Genomic DNA, 18,188 nt, shown 5'->3' with positions numbered 1-18,188 from the left:
ATGGCTTCTTCGGAAAATTTGCTTAGAATCACGCACAGAATCCTTCTGTGCTGTACGCACTTAGTCGAAAAAATCTCCCAAACAAATAGCCCACCCCAATGTATATCATAGTTACATATTATATTTCGCGTATAGAAATTAATTCGGTTTTCTGGTGACGGTTCGTTTACGAGTTATTACCGCCATTTGGAAGGTGAATCAGGCTGTTAGTCAGTAATTAATACGAAGCTAATAAAAAGTAATTATTACGAAGGAGATTGTATGTACATAGGTGTTGCGCATTATAAATAAGCCAAACTTCAAATTTCATGATATGCACAAACAACATATGGAACATATTGGGAAATTTTTCAGGATTTATAGGAAGTTCTTCTTATTCTTTATTGGCACTGTAACCGACTAAACGGTTTTGGCCGCGTCCAAAATAGCACGCCAGCCGTTTTTCTTCTGTGCCCACTGATGCGAATTTGAAATGCAAAGTTACGCCAAGTCTTCCCCATCTGATCTTTCCAACGCAGAGAAGGCCTACCTTTCCTCTGGTACCAGCATCGCGACCCGCGTTGAATAATTTCAGAGCTGGAGCGTTTCTGTCCATTCGAACGACATGACCTAGCCAGCGGGGCCGCTGAATTTTAATGCGCTGCACTATGTCTACATTTGTTGTAAAGCTCATACAGCTCATCGTTAAATCGTCTACAGTATTCGCTATCGGCCATACACCAGCACAGGCATGATGAGTGACTTATAGAGTGAGATTTTTGTACGAGGAGAGAGGACTTTACTTCTCAATTGCCTACTCAGTCCACATTAGCACTTGTTGGTAAGAGTAATTCTCCGTTGGATTTCAGTGCTGGAATTATTATTGATGTTAATGCTGGTTCCCAAATAAACAAAGTCGTCTACTTTTTCAAACTTGTAACTGTCAACAGTGATGTGGGTGCAAAGACGCGTATGCTCCGACTGCTAGTGTGATGATAGGAGATACTGCGTTTTGTCCTCGTTCACCAGCAGACCCAATCGCTTTGCTTCTCTATCCAATCCCGAGAAGGCAGACCAGACGTAGCCCTTGTTTTTACCGCTAATATTGAGTTTTTGACATTCGCCAACAATTGTACGCTCTTGTAAAGTATTGTGCCTGAGCGGTTCAGTTATGAGGCTCTTATTATCTTCTCCAACATCATACTAAAGAAACCACTGCGGCTCTTATTATCTTCTCCAAAGAAATCACACGAAAGGGAGTCAACTTGTCTGAAACCTCGCGGCTCGGAGAGGTCCTTCCCAATTCTAAGAGAGCTGATGTATTGCTCAACGTCATTTTACACAGCCGTATTAGTTTTGCGGGGATACCAAATTCAGACATCGCGGCATAAAGACAAATAGATGGTGTGTGTCGATCCTATTCTCGCGGGCCTTTTCCAAGATTTGGCATATTGTGAATACTATGGTGGTTTTGCCAGGCTTAAAACCACACTGATAAGGTACAATCAGCTCGTTGACGTTGGGCTTCAGTCTTTCGCACAATACAGTCGATAACATCTTATAACCTATGCTTAGATGGCTGATCCCGCGGTAGTTGTCGCGAATGGCGGGGTCACCTTTCTTGTGGATTGGGCAGAGCACACTTAAATTCCAGTCGTCCGGCATGCGTTCATCTGACCATATTCTGCACAAGAGTTGATGCATGCACCTTATCAACTCCTCGTCGCCGTACTTGAATAGCTCGGCTGGCAGGCCGTCAGCTCCAGCAGCTTTGTTGTTTTTCAGCCGCGTAATCGCTATTCGTACCTCGTCATAGTCAGACGGTGGGACATCGACTCCATCGCCATCGACTGGGGGCTCGGGTTCGTCTTCTCCACTACTGTCAGTGCTTCTGCCATTCAATAGGGTGGAAAAGTGCTCCCTCCATAATTTAAGAACGTTCTGGACATCGGGCACTAAGTCTCCATAGTTGTTCTTGCAGGAGTTCGCCCTTGTCTTGAAACCTTCCGTAATATGCCTAAGTTTCTGATAAAATTTTCAGTCCTTTTTCCTGTCTTTCGGCGTTTCAAGCTCTTCGCTCTCACGTATTTCGGCCTCTCTCTTCTTATTGTGGCAAATACGTCCCGCTTCGCTCTTCATTTCCCTATAACGGTCTCACACGGCTCGCATTGCGTCCTATCGCAGCGTGGCCCTGTTGGTGGCATCTTTTTTTCTGCAGCTTCTTGAAACTCCTCATTGAGCCAGTTTCCCAGCCGGACTTTTTCCGATTTTTTCCGACGTCGTCGTAAAGTGTATGGAGTGCGTATATGGGCAAAAAAATGGCACGAAATTAAGTGAAATACGTTTCCACTCACATTGTATATAGAAGAAGTATACAAAAACGAAGGAGTGAATTTTTCATTCGGGTCCGTATCTTTTTTGTATCAACAAAGTATATTGGTATATAGTAAGTGAGCCGAAGAGCAAGACCGATCGGTATTTATGTATGAACACACATCAGTTGGTGCGAAGCTGTGAAACGGTGTGTAAATAAAAAGTGTTAGCACGTGTTTGTAAAATTGCAAAATAAAAAAAAAGTGACTGTTAATAATTTTTATGTATACAACAAACAAGGAAGGCAATGAAATCGAGAAATACGTAAGTCCATTATTATATTTCCTAATACATAGTTGAAAACAAACTTTTTTTAATACATACACTGCCGGCAAAAAGTATTGACACAGCTGCTTTTTTACAATATCTGTAACAATTTTTATTGTAATATTTTTCCGAAAGTTTAAAAAACTAAGTGGTTTATTCTACAACAGAAAACATACAAACATAATTTCTAAACTTTGTGCGAAACTCGCGAAAATACAGCAAATTTTCAGGCAAATTTTCAACTTTCTAATCAGATTTTTTAGAATTTTTTTTTATGTATGCAGATTTGTAGCCCAATCAATTTTATTTTTGGAATTTTTTTTCACGCAGTCTCTTCCATACAAAAAAAAAATCGAAAATAATTTATATGGGAAAAATGCAAAATACCTTCAACAAAAAAAAATCTTACAAATCAATGCGCTTTTTGACTAACTCCGAATTTGCATTCTTTATACAAGAATTTAATTGGCTATAAAACTGCATACTAAAGAAAATTAGAGAAAATCAGATTAAAAGGTTGAAAATGTGCATGAAAATTAATTTAATTTTCGCGAGTTTTATATTTTTATATTTTTTGTTGTAGAATGAACCAAATTTTTATAAAGAATTAGTGGAAAAATATTATAATAGAAATTGGTGCATATATTGTGCAAAATTCGCTGTGCCAATACTTTTTTCCGGCAGTGTATGTATTAGGGTGTTTTTTTTGTTTTACTTATTATTAAGGGCTCGAATTTTCAGAGAATTTTTCTTTGGTTATTTCGAGATGGGAGTGAAAAAAAGAATAGTCGCCCAAAAAACTCCTTAATATGTACTCATCCACTACACAAATGATTCATTTCTTATTTTTCAGACTCAAATATTAAAAATAATAATTAATCCGGAAGGAATTTTTAAAAATTTCAATCGAATTTTAAGCGATGAAGTCATTCATCAGTTAAATTATGACGGGGTGAATTCCAAAAAGGCCTTTAAAGAGTATAAGTCCTTGAATAAGGCATTGTTTGGTAATATTGTCATTTATACAAGCCTTAACAAACAAATCGAATGAATATTTTTTTGTAAAAGCCACTGCCAAAGAAGGGAATACACATAAATACTTCGTAAAAGAGATCAGAAACTGTTTTCGTGCATATAAGAGCCACAATTACAAAAAATTTTATGACAAAAAAAAGTCAATAAATAACCAATAGTTATATTTTCAGCACTTAAAAATATGATTTTTATTATACTGGGATAATTTCATTGCCTAGTGGACATTTTAAATACACCTGGTATACCGGTAGCGTATAAAATATCGCATACATTTCCCATACACTTTTAATTTGAAATCGTTTGCTAAGTTATTTACTTCTCTATACACCTCCGGCTTTAAGTATGTGTATTAGGCACGAAGTTCCAGCACGAGTATGTTCCATACACATTTGTAGTTAACTTTGTTTGTTTCAATACGAGTACATACTGTCAATGACATTTGTTAAGAAAAGTGTATGAGAGTTGTGTATGGAAGACTAGAGTACTCGGTCATACTTTGAGTATAGGAAGATTGCGATTTCATGTTGCAGAAAGGTCCCGCTGGGTTTTTTTTCGGGCTCGCTGAAATCCGACTACTTCTTCGGCGGCGGTACTTAATGAGCGGTAAATGTGGTTCCACTGCTCGCATATATCGGTTTGTTGAAGATTGATCTCGGAGAGCAAGTGTGGGTGTCGAGTGCCGAATAAATTCGCCATTTGTTTTGGCATCAGCATTCGACGTTAAGCTTTCTTTGCATTGTTGTTGTGGCGCAAATTTTTTGCTGCATAGCGGCGGCTGCGCATATTGGCTGCAACAAGAGAGAGTTGTCCGAGTCGATGTTTGGCCCTCGGAGTGTATGTATGTACGTCTAAAACACTGTAAACATGCCCTCCGTCTATCACAACATTAGCGATTTGGTTTCCTGTTTTTCGATCTGGACACAGTAAAGTAAATTAATGACTATTTTTATGCTGGAACCTAGTGCTACATAATACAATGTTTCTGGCCCCGGCGAAGGCGATCACTCTCAGTATGTTATCGGACATTTCGTCATCCCACATGTTGCCAAAGATCCCTTCCTTGCCCACCTTGGCATTGAAATCGCCAAGCACGATTTTTACATCATGGCGGGGGCAGCACTCATAGAAGAGATCCTTGGACGCCTTCTCTTCCGTCGGGGCATTGGCGCAGATGAGTTAGATGTTGAAGAATCCCGCCTTGATACGGACGTTCGTCCACCAGGGTGAACGCCTGTACTCGGCGACGGAATCTCTCTCACACCACAAATCGAACACAGAATTAGCGCTCCTTTACGTGGCAACTGTAATAAACATCGCAAGGCTCCATGCTTAGCTTACCTCGCCCCACCCATCGCATTCCTTGGATGGCGGTGATTTCAGTCTTAGGCCGAAGTCACGCAATGTGCGACAAAGCGGCGAGCGGCTGAGCGACTTAAAATTAAAACATATGAAATACTATTGAAGTAGCCACGCACTGAGCGGAATTTCTGTATGGCGCCGCTCATTGCGTGGCCTCGTCCTTAGTCTTCCCGAGGACATCAACCAGCCGGGCAGAGACAGTCAAAAGCTTTTCTCACTTACGCGGACTTCGCGCATGGAACCATCCACTTCTACTGCAGAACAAAGCTTTTTTTTTTTAGAACGGATGAAGACTATCCAAAGAAACAAAACAAGTACTTACATTAGAAGTATCTAAACACAAAACATTGACGTCTAGTATCTCTTTTATTATTTGAGGATCTATTAAAAAAATCATGAGAATCACAGCTGACGAAGTCATCGATGTGATATCTAAAAGGCCGCGAATATTCGATTTACTTTTGTAGCGGTTGTGTAGGCATCTCGAGTCAATAACATTCATTATTTAGAGTTTTGAATTAAAAAAAACATACATTTGTAAGCACGTTTACACAATAAAATTCTTATTTTTAGTTACGAGTAGAGTATATTTTAAGGTTTGAAGCCTGATCGAACAGGTCACATCCAATTTCTGATAATTATCCCCTATAAAAGAGGAGAAATAAAGCTACTTTTCCACTGAGAGCTGATTTGGTGACCGGCGCTCAGTGGAGGAGCCCCATAGAAAATGTGGCAAAAAGTAGTAAATGTGCCCCGATTCTGCTAAAAATTGTAATGTGGAGTACTTTTGCCTAGGAATGAATAAATATGAAAAATGGTAAAATTTAGAGGACTGAACCGCCCACTACTCTATGGGAAATTTTATGGGATTTCAATGAAATTCGGTTTGTAACTTCGATTAACCTAGGAAGACATAAATCTGAGAGGTGTTAAAAATCGGTCTACTACTACGCCCACCAGCCATCCGAATTCGGAATGCTAATGTGGCAAGGACTAGTAACGATTCTCCAAAATACGAAAAATTTGGTGCAAGATCTATTTTTGCATAAAAAATACAGACATATAAAAAGGTGTGTGAATTGGCGACCATTCAGTTTAACTATAAGTAAAAGCGAATGAGGCGACTTGGAATCACCCCTTATGCATATGGGAGTGTGTGCAAGCATGGGTGAACATGAATATGTATATGTATTATTAACCTCGGACAAAGAAATGTGGTGAAAAGCTTTATCAATCAATTTAAACAAGTGTATTCGAGTTTTGTATAAAACTACTACGAGTATACATATATATATGTATGTATGATAACAAAGGTATACATGAATATGTGCATTAGGGTGATCCAAAATGGCTAACCTAACTGATTTATGATCTTAAAAGGACCTATTTACTGAGAAGAAAATTCTTCCATTTGAAAACATTTTTATTCCAATTTTAAAAGGTGTCGGTGGGCATTTGAAATTTTCCATGTAAATAACATGTAAATTTTGTAACTATTGAACCGTTTAGGATAAAATTGTTTTGTGGCATTTGTTGTAGGGCCTTAAATTCTCTAAATGACTCTTAAGTTGATTGTCTTGACTGAAAAATGTATATACTTACGGGCAATGATAATCGAAAAAGGGCAAAAATATGCAGTTTTAGGGCTTTATGATTGGAAATATTCATGCTAAATGAAAAAAAAACAACACTAAAGTTATATAAAATGTGTAGAAAATGTTGATTGTAAACTAAATTTGTCAGAGCAGAGAGAGTTTTAATGCATTTAATAATTTTTTATTGCATTTTTAAACATTAATATTCTTGCAACTACGATGTTGGTGGCGATGTAATTGCACAACTTGCAAAAGAAATTGGTCTTTGTCTTCGTCTTTCATCATAGTTCGATTATAGTTTTGTATCAACGCTATACCTCGTTCAGAAATACCATTAACATATTTAATACTCTTAATCGTCTGTAAGACAACCGACTTTAGGGTAATTTTTTAGAGAATTTATTGCCCTACAAGTATATGCTTACAAATATTGTATCTCCAACGGTTCAATAGTTATAACATTTTTCATGAAAACAAATTTTTTCACATGTTATTTACATGGAAAATCTCAAATGCCCACTGACACCTTTTAAAATTGGAATACAAGTTTTTCCAAATGGCAGAATTTTCTTCTCAGTAAATAGTTCCCTTTAAGACCATAAATTCATAAGGTTAGTTATTTGGGATCACCCTAAAGTACATATGCACTTATAAATACATATTACTGATTAAGCTGCGCTTACTGAGAGAAGAAATGGTATGGAGTGACTTACTTTTAGTCTTATCAGCGTGCTCGATTGACAATCAACGGAGCGAGTAAAATGCCGGTTGTGATCGCGAGAAGAGTATGGATACTTTTACTAATTTTTACAAGTATATTATTAGCTATAGCCGACAACGGTGCATACGTAATTAGATCGTAAAGGTATGGACAACAGCAAAGTACAATTTTATTTTTTTAAGTTTGAGAATACTTTACTTTTTCCAAATACATTTTCATTTGCTAGACAACTCGCCGATCTCAATTTTATGCCCACCCTGGGGAACGGTCATTTAGGCTATACCGTGCTGGGCGACGCGATCTTCGTGAATGGTGTCTATAATGACGAAGGTGGAAATAGTCGCCGTGCACGCATTCCCAATTGGCTCAACCTGAGTGTAGCCGCTTTACAGTATGAAGAATGGGAACTTGCCATCATACCTGATAGCTATGAACTGCAACTACGAGATGGCTACTTCCGCTGGCAATTTGCCTATGAGGCAAATGGATTACAACTGCAGTTAGAACAGCGTACATATCCACATCGCTACTATAATCGCGCATTGATCTATGAACTTTTTGTGCGTTGCACCGGCGCTATAGGTACGAGTATCTAATAAAACAACAGCACCGGATGCGCAATGGCAAGGAAAGCCGATGTGAAGATCTACTATACACGCAATGAACTTCCGTTCTTGATATTTTGTATTTATGCTTTTTCATCTGCTTTTTTTAGATCCACTTCTGGTGAAGTTAAACCAAAAATCAGGAAGTAGAAGCGAAGCTTTCGATTTTTCATCATTAAAAAATGCTAATGGAATAGTGAACTATAAGACTTTGCAAGGTAGAACAAGGCAGGTAGAGCAGCCGGATTTTCAGTCGGACCTAAGAACGATTTTCGTGGTATTTAGTGATGATTGGGAAAATGAACGAACTTTTGAAGTCGCAGCAGGGCAAGAAGAATTTTATTACCGCTATGTGATTACGGTTGCCGAGAAAGAAGAGGTGGCTCGGCGGGACATGGAAGAAGGTAATTTGGTACCTAAGGCATGCATGCATCTGTGTATATACATACATATTTACATATGCTCATATGTATAGCTGCGAAAACCCTAACAGCAGTAAAATTCAAAATGATGCTGCTGGTAGATTATGTTTATTTATTTATTGTTAATAATTTTCATTTAAAATATGTTTCAAGGCTTGCACAAAGTTCACAAAAATTAATTAAACTAAAAAAAATTTTCATCAAAATTTCAATTTTTTTAAATTAGATTTCTTAGGAAGATTTTGAGTATGCAGTTTTCTGGCGCATTCAATTTGAGTATAAGAAAGTTCAAGTTTCAAGTCGCTAAAAGCTACCGTTGATTTTTTACAATTTTTTTCGTCGAGGGTGTGCGCATTTTTTTAAGTGGAATTAATTTTTGTGAGCTTTAAGCACGCTTTGAACATTTTATTTTTGCGATTTCTGTTACAGATTGACCCATATTTTAAATGAAAATTATCAACAAGAAATAAATAAACATAAGTTTCCAGCAGCATCGTTTTGAATTTTACTGCTATTATTTTACTCGCAACTATATGTATTTACATTAGGGTGGCCCAAAAAAAATTAAACAAATTTAAGTTCTCACTCCTAGGATTTTTCTAAATGAAAAAGATTTTGCCCGTACTCTTTATGATATTTAGAACTGCCTCAAAGCCCATGAAGTTTTCCATATATTTTATATGGGAAAAAATACTTTTTCGTAGAAATGGTATAAAATTCCTGAAAACCAAAACCCAAAAAATGAAATGGGGACCCATAAAAAATCGTTAGTTTACAAAAATTGTAAAATAAACAATTGGGTATTATTAGCGGAAGACTCCTGAAGACAAACAAAGTTTTCCAATCGAAAAATATTGATTTTAAGGAATTCTATACCATTTGGACGAAAAAGTGATTTCCCCACATAAAATACCTGGAAAACTTCATGAGCTTTGAGGCGGTTCTAAGTATCATTTTTTTAAAAAGAATTTCATTTTAAGTTGATTAACATTTGGCTTTTCATAAAAATTTTTAGAAAATTAAAAAAAAAAAAAATCAAAAAAAAAATGTCTTCTATAAAAGTAAATCTCAACGTGGTAGAAAAAGAACAGAGACGTATTTTAATTTAACATGTATACATACATATGTATTAAAAAAAATACATAAGCATAAAGATTGGAAAGAGGAAAAAAAGTTAAATTCCGCAGACCTATGTATTTTATTCGCCATCAAGGATTAATATCATTGCTTTAATATGTATATACATATATTAATTTACATTCGCAGTTATGAAACTTTCCTCTACGGAGCTGTTGGAAAAACATACACAGGAATGGCACAAGTTCTGGCTGGATTTTAACATACAGATTAATGGAAATATAGAATTGGTAAGATTTAATTTCTTCTTCCGGGTCGAGAATCAGAAACTTCGCCACTTCCCTCGTTTGGGAAGTTTAGCCAAGTATAGACAGGTCCTTTGGTTTTCGTCCTTACACATGGACGCCCTTGCCGCCCGTTTGTGGCGGGTGGAAAGACCTTTTTTCTGAAGCATCAACCACCTATGTATATGTCGTTACAATAATTCACATAGGGCCTAACCGACACCTTTTTTCGAAACTGCGTTTCATAGATTTTTGGGTGGGATATATGTATTAAAATACACCTCCACTAAAAATGTTATTGAATTAGTATGTACCAAAGGAACTTTTTAAGAAACCCTTACTGTTTTTGATTTTTTTTCGCCCACGCGAACGGGGCCATAGATCTTGCGTAGAATAGTTCTCTCGAAAGCTCCAAAGCCTTCTCATCTTTGATCATCATCGTTTATGTGTCTGCGCCGTATCAAAGGTCTTGCCGAAAGAGGGCTTTACTTTTCAACTGCCTACCGAGCTCATGAGTTATACATACTTCAAAGTGAAACTGCCATGAGGTACGTTTGTTTTGTTCCCAATCGCGGCTTAACCCACCAATTTTGTCCAGTTATTGAGGTCAACGAGGTCGATATCATCCGCATTTGACGCCAGCATCGTGCTTTTCAGATGATCGAGTTTCAACTGTAACTACTCTTCAATACCTTAAGCTTCGATGACCAATGATCTCATACAAGGGACAAATTTTAATAATCATTTCAAAGATAATATATTTAGAATACGTTTCTTCCGATTTTTTAATTATATAATTTAAAGCATCAAGCCTAATTTTTAACAGCCATTTCCGACTCAGAACAAAACGACAACATTATTCATGACTTTCTGAGGCTGAGAATGCCTTGTGAATAGTTTTTCACTATATAGGCACCTCGCAGGATGCACTGTGGTACCGCGGTTCATTCATAAATAGTCAATTGACAGCGTTATTCCGTGGATACGTTCTAAGACCTTCCTAGAAGCCTCGTAAAATGGAACGAATCCGCGAGAGCTTTACAAATGGTGCCCACCAAAACAGCATTTCTCTAACTTTTGAGAACAAGTTTTTCCTTTAACTGAGAAAGACAAATTTCGATCAAAAAATTATGCCTTGTTACAAGCTTTTATTATAAAAACAAGTATAAAAATTTAAGAGCATCGTTAATTTCTTCATTATCCAATGACCGGATCTAAACCAAATTAGTATGGGACCTCCTTTGAGGTACCACCATTCCTTAAAAAACAGAATTATAGAAATCGACGAATTTATAACCTTCAGCTTTTTGAAGTCTGTTAAAAATCAAATCTTACATTCAATTTTTAACAGACTTTCCGGTAGGTTGGTGATATGAAACTTTAAACTTAGCTCAGAACCCGATGACAATGCAATATGAAAGAGGAATTAATCCGCTAGGAGGCGCAAGTGTCGAACTCTTTGAAAAATCCGTATTTCCGGTCAGACATTTATATCTAAAGAAAAAATTTTTCCTGAATTCTTCATCACATAAGCCTTAAAACGCTATTGATTTTTTCCGCTAGCTCTTCTCGTTCCCCCGAGATATTAGAATTTGTCAGGAAAAATGTTTAATTCCCACACTGAGCGACCGTCTGCGCATAGTTAAGATGGATATGTAGGCATACCCAGCGTGTTTAAACCAAAATACTTTTAGAGAAAAGTTGGTTTCATGCGAAATGGTTGGAAATATTTAAAAACTTTCTAATGTTTACCTTTCAGTCACGTATAACTAATGCCGGAATATTCTATTTGGCTAACTCTCTGCCATCATTGCACACAAATCAACCGAACGGTGCTTATTTTGGCCTCAGCCCGACCGGATTGGGACGTGGACAGCTTGATGCAGACTATCAGGGGCATAATTTTTGGGATACAGAAATCTGGATGCTACCTGTTGTGACGCAATTCAACACCGACTGGGCTGTACAGCTTTTTTACTTCACAGCTTTCCTTGGGAGAGCGCCTACACGTTTGTCAACGTTTGTTGTCCTGAAATTGCTACACAAGAAATTCACATCTCACCGGATATTTTATTTGCATTGCAACAGCATTACGCCTTAACGCATTCCACTGAGTGGCTATGTCGTGTTGCCTGGCCAATAGCGCAGGAGGTAGCTGAGTTCCTAGTTAGTCGAGTGGTTGATGATGGACAGAAATATCATATAAAAGGTAAATTGAATTACTTGAATCAGTTAGCGTGAATATCCCTCTAAATGTTCATACAAACATAGATGTCATGGGTCCAGATGAAGATCACTCGGATGTAACTGATAATGTCTACACAAATGTGGTAGTCAAGACCGCGCTAGAATTCGCTGGGTAAATTTGGCGCATAATGCATTCGCATCTAATCAGCTAAAAATATTTAATTCGCTTTTAACAGCTTTGCGCGTTCCAAGTGCGTGAAGAGCGCAACTCTTCCAGACATTTGGCTTGACATTGCAGAGCATATGACTATATTATACGAAAAAGAACTGGATTATCATCCGCAGCATTTAGGTTACGAAAGCGATGAGATTGTTAAACAGGCTGATGTAATTCTGCTCGGTTACCCCTTACAATATGCAATGTCAAAGGCTTTTGGTTGTTGAAATTTTAAAAATTTAAAGTTTTCTATAAGTATGTAGCGACATTTCCTAGTCCGACCCGATTAAACGATCTTAACACCTATGAGCGCGTCACTCGTGAGTCAGGTCCTGCCATGTCATGGTCGATGTTTGCCATAAACTTTCTGGACGTTAACGAGTTAGAAAAAGCTAGCACATATTTTCAAAAGGGCTACAGAGAGTATGTGCGACCGGAATTTAAGGTAATTTGTAATATTGGATTATTTAAATAAAATTTCGCAAACAATTTTTTCACTTACTCATTAGGTTTGGAGTGAAAACAAAATTGGCTACGAAGGCTTTGCCAACTTTCTCACCGGCATCGGTGGCTTTTTGCAGACTGTTATCAATGGTTATGGTGGCATACGTTATCGTTTGGATGGACATCAGTCATTAATGGCAATCCAAAAACTGCATTCAATACCAACAACTGAGGGATTTACTATCAATGGTAAGCGCAACAGTTATTAAGTTAGAACTCCACATCAAGCTTTTCCGGCGCTTAGCACTCTATTCATCAATAAATTTTATACATATCGTCGTTTAAAGTACAAAACCACGTATCGTCATTCTGCAAAACCGCGTAACTGACATTAGCTTCCAAAATTTGGATTTGCTTACACAAGCTCTTGGCTCAATCCTTATCCATTCGTCCTGAAATATACTAGCCAGAAATGCGATTGCTTTATTAAAAGAGAACTAGTTTGAAATATGAGTTCTTTTACTCTCTAAAAAATGATTTATGCAACCTCACATACGCGGTTTTTTGTTGATACGCTGTTTTGTACCTTAAACGACGATATGTATGTTGATGTGTGAGCGCCGAAATCCACAAGACCTAAAATTTAATCGCAAGATGGGCGGTTCTACGCATACCGGATTGATTTGGAGCACCAGTTCTGATCAAGGGCCACCACTACAACAGCGATCACGAATTTGTTTAGCTTGGAGGCATGGCCCACCTGCGAATCTGCTCCGCACACTGCTGGTCCGCGCCGAAATAGTGGAAAACTCCGGACCTTGCTACATAGCCAAAGTTTGTTTGCCGCATAAACATATACGGCTCTTCAATTTCTGTCCGCTACAATAGGTGGTACCACTTAAAATCATCCTCAGATCTTCGGCACCGCAGGATACAGAATGACAACTTTGTTGCTTCGTGCTACACTCTGCATCAAAATATTGGCCCACGAAACAAATGGGTATGCAGCATTTTTGCCAACCAGATACAGCGCAACACAACATTGGTAAGGTGCAATACATGGAACAATTGGTGCCACCTGGAACGCTGTTCAGGGCTTTCACTGCCCAGCCGTCCCATTACAGCCACTGAATTCCGCGCAGCCACTAACGCACATGACACCGGCACCGGCTAAAAGGATGGCGATAACACCGGTATCAGGCCCACACGATCCCGCCAGCGCCGAAAACCCAACAAAGCTACACAGGCAGCGCGTCACTCCGCAATGCTTATGCGGGTACCCAGACCACCGTTATTAATCTGCCAGGCCAGAGATTGGGCAAGTAGCAGTGAGCAGACTTACTTGACCAGCTCGAGTCACGCAGCCTACTAAACATACCAGAATACACATGCTCAACCGCACAACTAAGAAGGCCTGCTTTCACTACATATTCACCAATCCACGGTTTACCTCAATATTTACACCGTGTTTTCAACCCTTTCTCCACATTTTCCACAGTTCCATCAGTCTTCAACATTATCATCCAGCTCGTCGCGCTCATCTGACAAGACTTACTGATCTCATTCCACCCCGAGCTGTCCCTCCCAGAGTGGAAATCGACTTTCAATCCTTGTTCGAGTCGCTTGACTCACCTCATTCATTCTGCTCGTCTCGCTACCCTCGCAGGTTTCTACACCTACTCGAGCAGCTTGACGAGCCACATTCTTCCTTGCAGACCTTAACAGCTATACGATTTTACATGTGCATCTGGCCTGTCTTTTGGCCTTGTTCGTCTCACTAGTTAGCTTATCTAGCCAACGAACACGCTCCAGGGGCATCTGCTCGCCCGCGGAGCCTTTTTTATTTAAAGGTATGACTTTCGAAAGCCGAAGACTCTTCTGCCAATTGAGCCTCCCACCGACTCAGGATTGGTAGCCTTTGACTGGGGTACCCGGGATTGTGACACCCGTAGCCTCGCAAACGCGAAACCCCCCTGGGTTCGTGGGTACGGTAATCTCTACTTCGGAAACTGCGTAAGCACAAGTCCTACACAGGTTCCCATGCGGAGCATCCCTGTTAGTTCATGCCGACATGGAAACCCCAAAGGGCCACCATGTCACCACTTAAGATCTAGCCCCGCGTCAAGGACACCAACGTTTCGCTAGATAGCTCTCACTAACAGGAGGAAATGATAATAGTTCAAATAACCCATATCCACTGTGAAGGAACCCAGGACACCTGCTTACGCATACGGTAAGCCTCCTTAAAGCCAATGTAGCGATTATAAATGTATCTTATAAATGTTAAGGCAACTTCGATTGGTCATATGACAGCAAAAAATGCGCAGCTATATAGCTGTCCCATGGCGTGGGAGAAGGTTTCGTTTGATCACAAGCTAACGGAACACACATTTTTAGTTTTTAGGCAAGGTTCAGCCTTACCAAAGAACAATATACAAACATGCTTCGGGATATAGCCTTGAAAGCCAAAAAAAAATCCCCTCTATGGGGAGCAGACATACAAAAAAAAGAGGCGATATTCGACCTAAAAATTTCGCGAATTGCAGGAAAGTCTCCTAAAATTGCTATAAGCATCAGTAAGCGCGATTGTTTTAGGAGAGTGTGCGAAATGTAGGAAATCACCAAATATCACCTGCCCGGAAATACTGCGTAATATAAAACAGTGTCAAACTGTATGAGTAACGAAGTGGTGAATAACAAATGAGAAACTTTTGACTATCGGTACAAACATGAAAGATGGGAAAGTTCCTGGTCCTGACGGGATTCCTAATAAGGTCCTGAAAGTCGTGATACGCTCACAAAAACACTCACACCTGCCTGAAAGAAAACACGTTTCCGAGTTGGAAATAAACCGCCGGGAGAACCCTCGTCTTATCGTCCTATATGCCTACTGGACACACTAGGAAAAATTCTTTTGACTTCAGAAAATTTCGGTCGACCATAGACGTTAGTAAATCGGTAGTCGACATAACCAAAGAGGCCATCGAACTCAAAAGATGACGCGGAGGGGAAAATGAGTACTGCATGTTAATTACGCTGGACGTAAAGAACGCCCTTAACACTGACAGCTAGCAGCGCATAAGTGAAACGCTCATTAAGATAGAAGCTCCAAGATATATCATAAGAGTAATAAAACCGCAAGCTAAACATTGTAGAAGTATCCTTCCCAGTAGGGAGGTCAACTCAGTTTTACTCTATGCTGCTCCGATTTGGGCCAAAGCAATTGCGGTAAAATGCTACGCAAGGAAACTTACAGCTGTGTATCAATTAAGTGCACTGAGAGCTGTTTGCGGATTCTCCCAAATTTCTGATAAATCATCCTTTGTAATCGCCGTACTGATCCCAGTACATGATCTTTTCAACTTCTTTACTGCCAGAAACCTCGTCATCTCTGCCGTGAAATCCACCGACACACTATTGTCCACATGTACCCAAAATCCTGGGTCAGCAGCTTTCTCAGCACGTACCTCATTCACCTGTAATAAATACCGTTGCAGGAACAAAGCCCTCAAGTCGCTAGCCGGCAGCAACTGAAGAGTCGGCAAAGAAACCCTTCTCACAACGTACATATAAAGAGATCGGCCGGTAGATGGCAAACTACGCAGTCGACTGGAACTAGGGACACGCAGTGGAGAAATCTAAAATCTGCCGGAACGCAGCAGGGAACAGATATCGAGCCTTACATAGACCATTCGTTCTACAAAGCGCGATACAGTGTGGCACGCAACAACCTGTCAACATAGCGATGCAGTCAGGACTAGTCCTAACAATTGTATTTGTCAGCACCCCGAACTGCCGAAAGGAACCATATGCACCTTACCACAACTCCTTTCTGGTTGGTGCTACAGGCTCAATAACTACCTCTCTTGGCTAAAGTGAGAATTGAAAAACACCTGCCCATCATGAGGTCAAGGTCAACACAACGCCCAAAACTCATCGCAAGCACGTCCAACCCTGCGCCCCTTACATGGGAAGCATAACCGGCTGACGTGGGAATTCCTCTTAGTTTCACCAGCGGTGGGGTCCAAGTGGCCATGAGGAAGGCGAAAGTTTACAAAGTCATTGATCCCGAAGGAATAGGCATGCTATTGCTGAAAAGATTGAGTCCATCATTTCCGACGTGTGGAAATCGTGGAAAGTGACCCCACTGCTGAAGCCAGATAAGCCTGGAGGGATTTTATTTGCCGATAAGGCTCCTCTATCCTGTCGCGAGGCATTAGAGGTATTGCTACTCCCGCACTTTTCGTACCACATGGCCCCAGCGAGGCAACAGCATGGCTTCCGCGAAGTGCACAGCACCATGACAGCACTTAACGCCATAAACACTCAGATAACTTGTGGCCCGAATACTCCCACTAAAGAGGCACAGAATCATGCTCAGCAAGCAGTTCATAGTGGGGTGATACAGACACGAGCACCGAACGAGGTCCAGCACTACGTACAGCGCCGCTGGAGCTGGGACTGTACAGAATATTAGCGGCATTCAATGATAGGCTGTTACCACCTACTCAGACTCCAGTCGTGTGAATGCCGTCATCAGTGCCCAGCTGCGGACGAGAGTGAGCTTCAACTGCCGCGAAAGACCCGCGTAACTCTGGCCCAGTTAAGGTCTGGATATTGTAGCCGTCCCAATTCTTACCTATCCCGACTCGTCTGCCAACATCCCCAATGAGTGTTCAGCATGTGGAGATTCTGCCCAATACAGCAGACCACTTCTTCACATGCCTGCTCAATCCAACTTAACTTACACCCCTCTCCTCCTAGTTCGTCGCCACCGAATGGGCCTATGGTTAGTTGGGCCTGAGAACGATTTAGGGTAAACTAAGTAAGCCGTTATAACAATAACAAAGTCGTCTGCTTCCACGGCTTGCAGGGGCTGAAGCAACACCCGAGAAGTTTGGTGTGAAGTTCCAAATTCGCAGCTGCAACATAAACTTATGTATGTAATGTTTACCTATATATCCATATCTTATGCTGCATTTAGGTCTTAAATTTGCGCGATCGAAGTTTTCCCTAAAGATTCATGCAAATAACACAGCAACTTTAAGCTGTTTGGAAAAAGGCGATTTAGACATAGAACTATCAGTCGGCTCACAAAAGTATGTGATATCGGCCAGTTTTTCAAGTAAGTCACTGCTATTATTTTAAGCACATGAAATTTTCTATTGATTTATTTAACTGTTTTAGTTAACCTAGATGACAATGTCGCGTATCTACGCACCGTCTAAATAAATAAAGGTGAAGCTGAATTTTTTACGCACATCCGTTTTATTATACATAGATGCTCGGAGAAAATGAAATCATAAAATGGAATTACATACATACATACATATGGTATTATTACTTCGTGATATTATGTTATGTGTACTGAATTGGATGGGTTAAATTAAGAATGTCCGTTTGGGCTATTGCATTTTTCGTTTTGGTATTATGGCATGGAAATGCTTACTGGTTTGTTGTATTGTGAGTAATTAATATAACCCTGCAAAAAATGCGACTAATCCGGGATGACTCCGGGAACAATCGCAACCCTGCAAAAAATGCGACTAATCCGGGATGACTCCGGGAGCAATCGCAAAGGAACATGCGACTAATACCACATTTGATCTCTTTATATGGAATG

At 39.8% G+C, this 18,188-nt stretch overlaps 1 pseudogene; it reads left to right on the top strand.

Moving 5' to 3' along the window:
• Positions 1-7,260: 7,260 nt before the first annotated feature.
• On the top strand, positions 7,261-18,165 carry LOC118740472 (annotated as a pseudogene).
• The last annotated feature ends 23 nt before the right edge of the window (positions 18,166-18,188 follow it).

The sequence above is a fragment of the Rhagoletis pomonella genome, unplaced genomic scaffold (assembly GCF_013731165.1).
Source record: "Rhagoletis pomonella isolate Grant_MI unplaced genomic scaffold, Rhpom_1.0 Rhpom_scaffold_00006, whole genome shotgun sequence".
Classification (NCBI taxonomy): Eukaryota; Metazoa; Arthropoda; class Insecta; order Diptera; family Tephritidae; genus Rhagoletis; species Rhagoletis pomonella.
Note: the sequence above shows the minus strand (reverse complement) of the source record. Positions and strands in the feature narration are given on the sequence as shown.